Consider the following 8454-nt stretch of genomic DNA (forward strand, 5'->3'; position numbering starts at 1 on the left):
CAGATACTTATGGGCCCGACTGTTCAAGTGGACTTTTTTTTTTACAGGCTAAACACTGTTTATCTGCCTTTTAAAACCTTTTTAAAGCAGTTCCCGAAGCTTCTAAACCAACAGTAAAATGTTTTACAAATTACAACCAAAGTGCTTTTAAGCCGATCTGTCTCAACTAGAGACGCGTTTAAAAAGCTTTTACAGGCTCCTCAGAAAGAAATCATTTCAGTTAGATTAAGTTACAATATGTATTTTGAAGTTGTTAAATCTGCTTGAGTAACATGTTCATAATACACATGTATGTCCCTTGAAATGTTATAAATACATAAAAAAAAATACAATAAATACAACAGAAAGAAAGAAAATAGACATAAGTCCAGCTCATTAAACATGCAGATTTTAGTCAAATAAAAAAATGATGTAAAATTGTAAATTAAATTTGACTAATATCTGTGGGATCAGTGTGTTCTCTTACATTTACCAAACATTTAAGAACTAAGTTCTAAATGTTCTTTTTACCACTTAAATGGAAACATCATGCTGACATTTTGATCCAGATTTTAAAAAGACATTCTTAATCGTGAATCAAGTTTATTGGTTTGACAGAAAGTCTTCAGGCGCGTTTGTGCGCTCAGCGTCACTTTGCATTTGTCAACATTTATGAAACCTGTCCAACAGGTAACAGCGTGCACGTGCACCTTCTGTGTATCTTATCATGTCATACAGGACGAGGGACCGACCCCGAGGCGCCGGGTCCTGCTTCAGCTTCAGTTTTCATCTTTCAGCCAAACTCGTTAACTGTGACGTGAGTGTTGAACCAGAAACCCTGGTCGTGCCTTGCTCGTGTGTGTGACACAGAGAAGCAGCACGGGGCCCTGTCAGGCTTTGTGCACACTGTTCCATTCAGAGTTTGAGGTCTTGGGTTGTTTGGGGTTTTGTGCTCTTTGTTTTTCTTGAGGGGTTTTTGTTTGTTTGAGGGTTCTTCAGGGTTTTGGGGTTGGGGTAGGGTTCGGATCAGTAAGTCACACTGAGAATCAGCAGATGGAAAGTGGAAAAACAGGAACCAGCTGGACCAACATCCGGGCTGTCACTGAGGGAGGGGCTGGGCTGATGTAGGCAGGCGCTGGTCAAGTCACCAAACAACGCCCTCCTCAGTCCTCAGCCGGCCAATAGGAAGGCTGATACAGGATCAGGACTGGCATTCTGAGAATCGTGGCCCATCACAGTCCAGCAGCTGATTCCAAGGAGCTCGGTCTTATCAAACACCTGCGTGTGATGTGAGCAGGTTTTCATGGTGGATGAAACCCACTCAGACAGGGGGAGTGAACCCCAGAGCTCACTGCTGAGAACTCTTAATTTTTAGTGGAAGTGATTTCAGCCACTTCATGAATAACTTGACTTTAAATGTGCCTTTGGACTTCCTGTCACTGATCACAAAGCGCGTTTGTGGGTCACAGGGATGTTTTTTTTGTTGTTTTTTTTTTTAAGCGACGTTGTGGTGCTGGAAGGCTTTTAGCACTCTGTGTCTCCGCCTGGACAGACTCTGTGTTTGCAGCCTGACACACACACACACACACACACACACACACACACACACACACATGGATGCTGATGAATTAGTCAAAGAGGCTGAAGACTCTAAGTGGGTCTGGTCCACTGGCCTACATCAGACCAGGACTGAAGACTACACAGACCACAGACCAGCTACTGACATGAACGTCCCACAGCAGCTTTTACTGTGTGTGTCTGTGTGTCTGTCTGTGTGTCTGTGAGTCTGTCTGTGTGTCTCTCTGTGTGTCTGTGAATCTGTCTGTGTGTGTCTCTGTATGTGTGTGTGTGTGTGTGTCTGTCTGTCTGTCTGTAAGCTAAGATAAGATAAGAAAAGCCTGTATTCATCCCTCAATGGGGAAATTTCAGTGTCACATCACAGCATAGAACAGTAGGAATAGACAGAAGGGCATGAAATAAAACAAACAAGTATCTCTTAAAAAAAACTGTGTGTGTCTCTGTGTGTGTGTGTGTGTGTGTGTCAGACAGTCTGACACACACACACACACACACAGACAGACACACAGTGTGTGATGTTAACACATTCAGTAACGTGTTGTTGATGTGATTGATGTGTGCTCTGGAAGCAGACAGTATCAGCTGATACTCACTGAGTACATCCATGTGGTTTCACTACAGTCTATCCGGCTCAGTAATGCAGAGGTTCTGGATGGTTCTTTGTTGTGTTTGGGTTCAGCCCGGTCACTCTCCATCCTAGTGATGACTCCATTGTTTATTTCATCTCACTCTTTCTTTCTGTTATCTCCAGCCAGCTGTCAGTCATCTGCCAGCTGTGAGACTCTGCCTCCCTCATTTCATTCACCCCTCCTGTTGTTTCATCCTTCTTTCCTTTTTCCTGTCTATCCCTCTTACTCTCTGCTGCTCTGTTGTCGTGATGATCACCTGCTTTGATGTGACAAGTGTAAGATGTGTTCTGGTCTAGTGTTACTAAGCAACTGAAAAAAACAAATAGATGCTGGACTGTTGAAAAATCCAATTACACTATGTGTACCTGAATGACCCGTGACACTTTATTAATGTGTGTGTGTGTGTGTGTGTGTGTGTGTGTTTTGTATTCCAGATGCCTTTGTGAACAGTCAGGAGTGGACACTGAGCCGGACAGTCCCAGAACTCAAAGTGGTGAGACAACTGGCAGGGGAAGGGTCAAGGGGCATGACGTGACCAGTCAGACGTGTTTTAAAACATGTTGAAGTCTAAACAGGAGGTCCAGTTCTTTAAAGAGGAAGACAGAAAGCAGTGAGACAGTTTCACTGCAGGTCCTCATGTAGTTGGACACAAATGATCACAATGAGTCAGTTAAAATTCACAGGGTCAAAAGGTCACCTGCCATCATCTTTAAAATGGTGTCCATTCCCCCGTCCTTCATTCTGTCCCTCTAACACACAGTCTAACTCTCTCTCTCTCTCTCCATCCATGTAAACTCAGGGCATTGTGGGTAATCTGGCTAGTGGTAAATCAGCGTTAGTCCACCGATACCTGACAGGAACATACGTGCAGGAGGAGTCTCCTGAAGGTAAGGACACCTGTCTGTCTGTCTTTCACTGTCTTTCTGTTAGGACCTCTCTCTCTCTCTCTCTCTCTCTCTCTCCCTCTCTCTCTCTCTCCCCTCTCTCCTCTCTCTCTCCTCTCTCTCATCTCTCTCTCTCTCTGTGTGTGACAATCATCATTTTTAATTGATCACAGCTGACATTCAGCAGCTCATCGTCACATAAATGGATTCTTAAAAAGTAAACATGTGTGACCTTTTTGAAAAATGTTTTTCATATTACAAACACTTTTTCTCAATAAGTGGACCAATAGAGTGAGAATATTACAGCAGAGGAGTCCCTCGGCCTGTCAACAGCGTAAAACTCTTTCAGATTAACTCAGGATTCTTAAAGCCCCCGTCACACATAGCAAGAATGTGGAGGAGCCATTCCGACACGGCATATATTGCCATAATCCAATGCAGTCGGGAGGAAAAGAGGCGTGGTCAGCCATGATCCAAACGCATCCAGACTGCCTCGTGCACACCTGCAGGATGCAGCCCAAACATACTGTATTTCAGATGACAGACACACGGCATCATGGGGTAAATAAGGCTTTAAACCTGGATTATATTGTCCTGACATCCTGGGTTAAATCTTCCTTTAACCTGGATATTATATTGTCCTGTATCCTGGGTTAAATCTCCTTTAAACCTGGATATATTGTCCTGTCATCCTGGGTTAAATCTTCCTTTAACCTGGATATTATATTGTCCTGTTATCCTGGGCTTAAATCTTCCTTTAAACCTGGATTATATTGTCCTGTCATCCTGGGTTAAATCTTCCTTTAAACCTGGATTATATTGCCCTTTCATCTTGGTTAAATCATCTTTAAACCTGGATTATAGTGCCCTTTCATCGTTGGTTAAATCTTCTTTAAACCTGGATTATATTGTCCTGTCATCCTGGGTTAAATCTTCCTTTAAACCTGGATATTATATTGTCCTGTTATCCTGGGTTAAATCTTCCTTTAAACCTGGATTATATTGTCCTGTCATCCTGGGTTAAATCTTCCTTTAAACCTGGATTATATTGCCCTTTCATCTTTGGTTAAATCATCCTTTAAACCTGGATTATAGTGCCCTTTCATCTTTGGTTAAATCAGCCTTTAAACCTGGATTATATTGCCCTGTCATCTTTGGTTAAATCTTCCTTTAAACCTGGATTATATTGTCCTGTCATCCTGGGTTAAATAATCCTTTTAGCCTGGATTAAATTGTTTTATCCTGGGTTAAATCATCCTTTCAACCTGGATTATATTGTTTTATCCTGGGTTAAATCATCCTTTCAACTTGGATTATATTGCCCTGTCATCTTTGGTTAAATCTTCCTTTAAACCTGGATTATATTGTCCTGTCATCCTGGGTTAAATCATCCTTTTAGCCTGGATTATATTGTTTTATCCTGGGTTAAATCATCCTTTCAACCTGGATTATATTGTCCTGTCATCTTTGGTTACATCTTCCTTTAAACCTGGATTATATTCTCCTGTCATCTTTGGTTAAATCATCCTTTCAACCTGGATTATATTGTCCTGTCATCTTTGGTTAAATCTTCCTTTAAACCTGGATTATATTGTCCTGTCATCCTGGGTTAAATCTTCCTTTAAACCTGTATTATATTGTCATATCCTGGGTTAAATCATCCTTTAAACCTGGATTATATTGTCCTCTCATCTCCCTTTGACGTGTCCAGTCAGTCCACAGGCCTGTTGAGGCACTTGGACCTTAATGCCTCTGTGAACCTAGAGAGGATCCTTTGGTTCAGCGTCGACACATTCCAGTTTCCTGACGTACCGAAGATGATGTACGATGCCAAATTTTGCGATTTGATTATGACTTTGATCTAAGGGACATGATTGACAGGTGATGATGATGTCACAGCCTCACAAAGAGGTTTTGTGAGACAAACGAACTCTTCATGTTCCCGGTGAAGTTGTTTCATGGATAAAGGCAGCGTCTGGGAACGTGTTCTTCATTGAATATTAAAGATTGTGGAGCAGAGCCACTTTGACCAAAAAGGCTTTAATATTTCAGAGCTTCAGCTTTGTCTCTGTGGACGTCTGCTCAGATGAAATGCCCAGATTGTACTGCAAGCCGCCACACGCTGGCGTCCGTTACATCTACCCCAAACTCTTATTATTATTATTATTATTATTATTATTATTGTTGTTGTTGTCGTCATATTCCTTTGTGGTGGTGGAACAGTATCGCTTGCTGGTCTCCTGTCAGTCAGAATTCTGTTTTTTATGACTGACATCTTAAGAAGTCCCCTGTCCTTCTGGTTTGTGAGACGTCTTAGCAGTCATCACATGATCTTTGCCCTCCATCTGTTGACTTCAGATAGTTGGAACTAGTTAACTCACTCACTCACCTTCAGCAATTACAGGTCATAGGGGGGCGGAGCCTATCCCAGCAGGGCGTGAGGCGGGTTCACCCTGGACAGGACGCCAGTCTGTCACCGGGTCACACAAACAAACACATTCACACCTACGGACAGTTTAAAGTTTACAGTCCATCTAACCTGCGTGTCTTTGATGTGGGAGGAAGCTGGAGCACCCGGAGGGAATGCACGCAAACACGGGGCGAACACGCAAACTCCACACAGAAAGACCACAGGTGGGAATCGAACCCATGACCTTCTTGCTGTGTGGCAGCAGTGCTAACCGCTAAGACACCGTGTTGCCACTAGTTACTCCAGTCTTGTGAATTTAAACGTTGAGGCTGGAAACCGTGTGAGTTTTTAATCAGCACCAGAGGATTCTGGGGTTTAGCTGCTGGTATCAGGATCTGGATCATCTGGGAGTCCAGATACTCAGAACACATTTTGAACAAAGGAACCAGTCCCCCGGGATTGACCAACCCAAGCTCCGGCAGCTGTGTTCTGGATCACATCAAGACTTCTTAGAATGTGTCAGAAGTTTAAAGTGTGACATTAAAAAAGTTTTAGTTTTTTTTTTTTTTTTTTTTACATTTTAAATAATGAATCAATAAAGAGGTGTGTCATGATTATAGGTCGTGTACGTCTGTGAGATTTGTGTCAGAGTGATGCCTCACACAATACAGGTTCAGTCCTGAGTCCAACCACAGCATCATGAACACTTTAACTTGTTTTTAACTTTCAAAAGGCGGTGGTTCCACCCGGATCTGTTCCAGGCTGGACCCAAAGTTGTTTCTTTGCTCTTTTAAGTTCTGAAATCAGAGAAATCTGACCCTTGTGTTTGATAAATCTTTAAAGGTGTATCAGAGTCTGCTTTGACATCATCAGGCTTCGTCCAGAACTGAGCCACAAAAACCCATCAGCTGATGGATTCATAAAAAACAGGGTTTGATTCTGAAAAGGCACAAAAATAAAGTTCCTGCTCAGAAACGGGCTGTTTGGTTCTAGGCTGCAGACGCAGAAGTGCCGGACCAGAGTTAATGACAGGACGCCGCTGCCAACAGCAACACAACGCGGCTTAACGCAGCGTATCTGAGCCGGATCCAACAACACGGACCTCTGAACCCACCAGGAAAAAAGTTATATAATGAGCAGGAACTGACTTAAAGTTCCTCTTTTCTAAAAATATGCAGCTGTCTGTTTCCCATGAGGACTGACCGTCAGACACCACAAAGCCACTGAGCAGGACTATTTTTAGTCCTCAGGCTAGACTCAGAACTTCACTGAGCCGACACTGTTCAAGTCCAGAGTCACGAGAACCCAGAACACTGAGTTCTGACAGGAACCTTCAGTCTGGCTTCACTAAACTCCGGCTTGACCTGACACGTGTGTTCTGCTTCACCACATAACTGAATTACTGAAGTGAAAAAAATGACAGCAGGAAACAGAACCATCAAAAAATGTTTAAAAAGGGGGAGGGGCCATGAAAAGCCAAAGCAAAGAGTAACAAGAGATTTCTGACGTCCACCAATCCGGATCCAGATCACCTCCAAAGTTCAGTGGAGTCTTCCATGGCCTCATATCTATCTGTGGTGAAAATGTGGTGAGAAGCTGTGAAGTAGTTTTTACATAATCCTGCTAACAGACAGACAAAGAAAGAAATAAACGCCAATTAATTATTCGTCCTCACAGATCAATTTCAGCACTTTAATTTGGGCTAAACTGGTTTTATCCAGTGAAATGTCAATGAAAATGAACTTTCAAAATGTGTGAGAATTGAGTTAATCTGGTTTTAAATCTTTTGAAATTGTTGTGTGAAGCAAAGAATTATTTGTGGGTATGTAAAATTATAGATCAGTTCTGTTTCTTCCTCGGCTCTTTAAAAACAAAAATGAGAAGAAACTGGTCATGGGCCCTATCTACACCAAGAGGACGTGCAGAGTGTTTATTTGGATCATTATTTATTCTGCTCAGCAAGTTCAAACACATCATCATATTTCTTCAGACAAAATCTTTGAGCACCTTCAGTAATTATTTTGAACGGTGTAACGACTGCTCACTTTGTGCTAATTCCTGTTAGCCAGCAGATAAATGAAGTGGTGATTCACTCAAGAATTTGTTCAGCATCGGTCTTCATTTTGTTGCCTGTTTAGTTTTTCTTGTAACGCCAAAAACAGGGCAGTTCATTTATTTATAATCCGTCCTTAATTTGTGAGGCGGCATCAGTGGACTCGATGGTCGTGGATTAAAGGAATCCAATCCAGATCCTCTGGAACACTTTTTCTCTGCTCTGACTGCTAATAAGACATGTCTTCCTTTCTATAAGGAGCTTTTTTATCTCTTCAACCTCTTTTATTGTCTCTCTCTTCATTATTTATCCTTTTCTCCTTCTTCACTCTCTTTGGCCTGTTGACCTTTAACCTCTGTGTGATGGTTGCGCTGCTGCATGTTTGATATTTTGACCTTTTTCTTTCCTCTTGGCTGCTTTTACAAACTAGCTGACGTGGACGCAGGTAACAATCCTCCATCTGTACCTCCAGGTCCTCCCGTCCATCCACCTGTCTGTCCCCCGTCCATCTACTTGTTTTGTCCTCTCGTCCGTCCTCTTTGTCTCTGCAGCAGCATGTCAAGAACCGTTTGTGATCAGCAATGGTAAAAATCACAGTTAAAGTGAACGTTGTCGGCAAGAAGTCGCTGTTTCAAATTTCAAGAATAAAACGTTTACGACACTTGCCGTAAAATACTTGGACTGTTTTTAAATCTCCCCACATGGTTTTATTTAAATGGTGAAAAGAGTAAAAATGTTCCTCTGAGTTTGTAGCGGCTCGTTATCTTCTGGGTATTGAACACGAAGCCTTTGATAGTTTGACGCTGAACATGAACCTGAACTTGATATTGCTGCTGTGGCCACGTAGCTCCGCCCATCATCTGGTAGTTTATTTTTTCGCTGACTCTGGGAGTCCGTGTCTCTACATGCACACAGCTGATT

General features: G+C 42.4%; 1 long non-coding RNA gene across 1 annotated transcript; it reads left to right on the forward strand.

The window, feature by feature from the left end:
• Window positions 1-2600: 2600 nt before the first annotated feature.
• Window positions 2601-8046, forward strand: LOC117520937. Its single transcript, XR_004563822.1, has 3 exons — window positions 2601-2679; window positions 2986-3073; window positions 7964-8046. It is a non-coding gene; the product is annotated as an uncharacterized LOC117520937 (long non-coding RNA).
• The last annotated feature ends 408 nt before the right edge of the window (window positions 8047-8454 follow it).

The sequence above is a fragment of the Thalassophryne amazonica genome, chromosome 1 (genome assembly GCF_902500255.1).
Source record: "Thalassophryne amazonica chromosome 1, fThaAma1.1, whole genome shotgun sequence".
NCBI lineage: Eukaryota > Metazoa > Chordata > Actinopteri > Batrachoidiformes > Batrachoididae > Thalassophryne > Thalassophryne amazonica.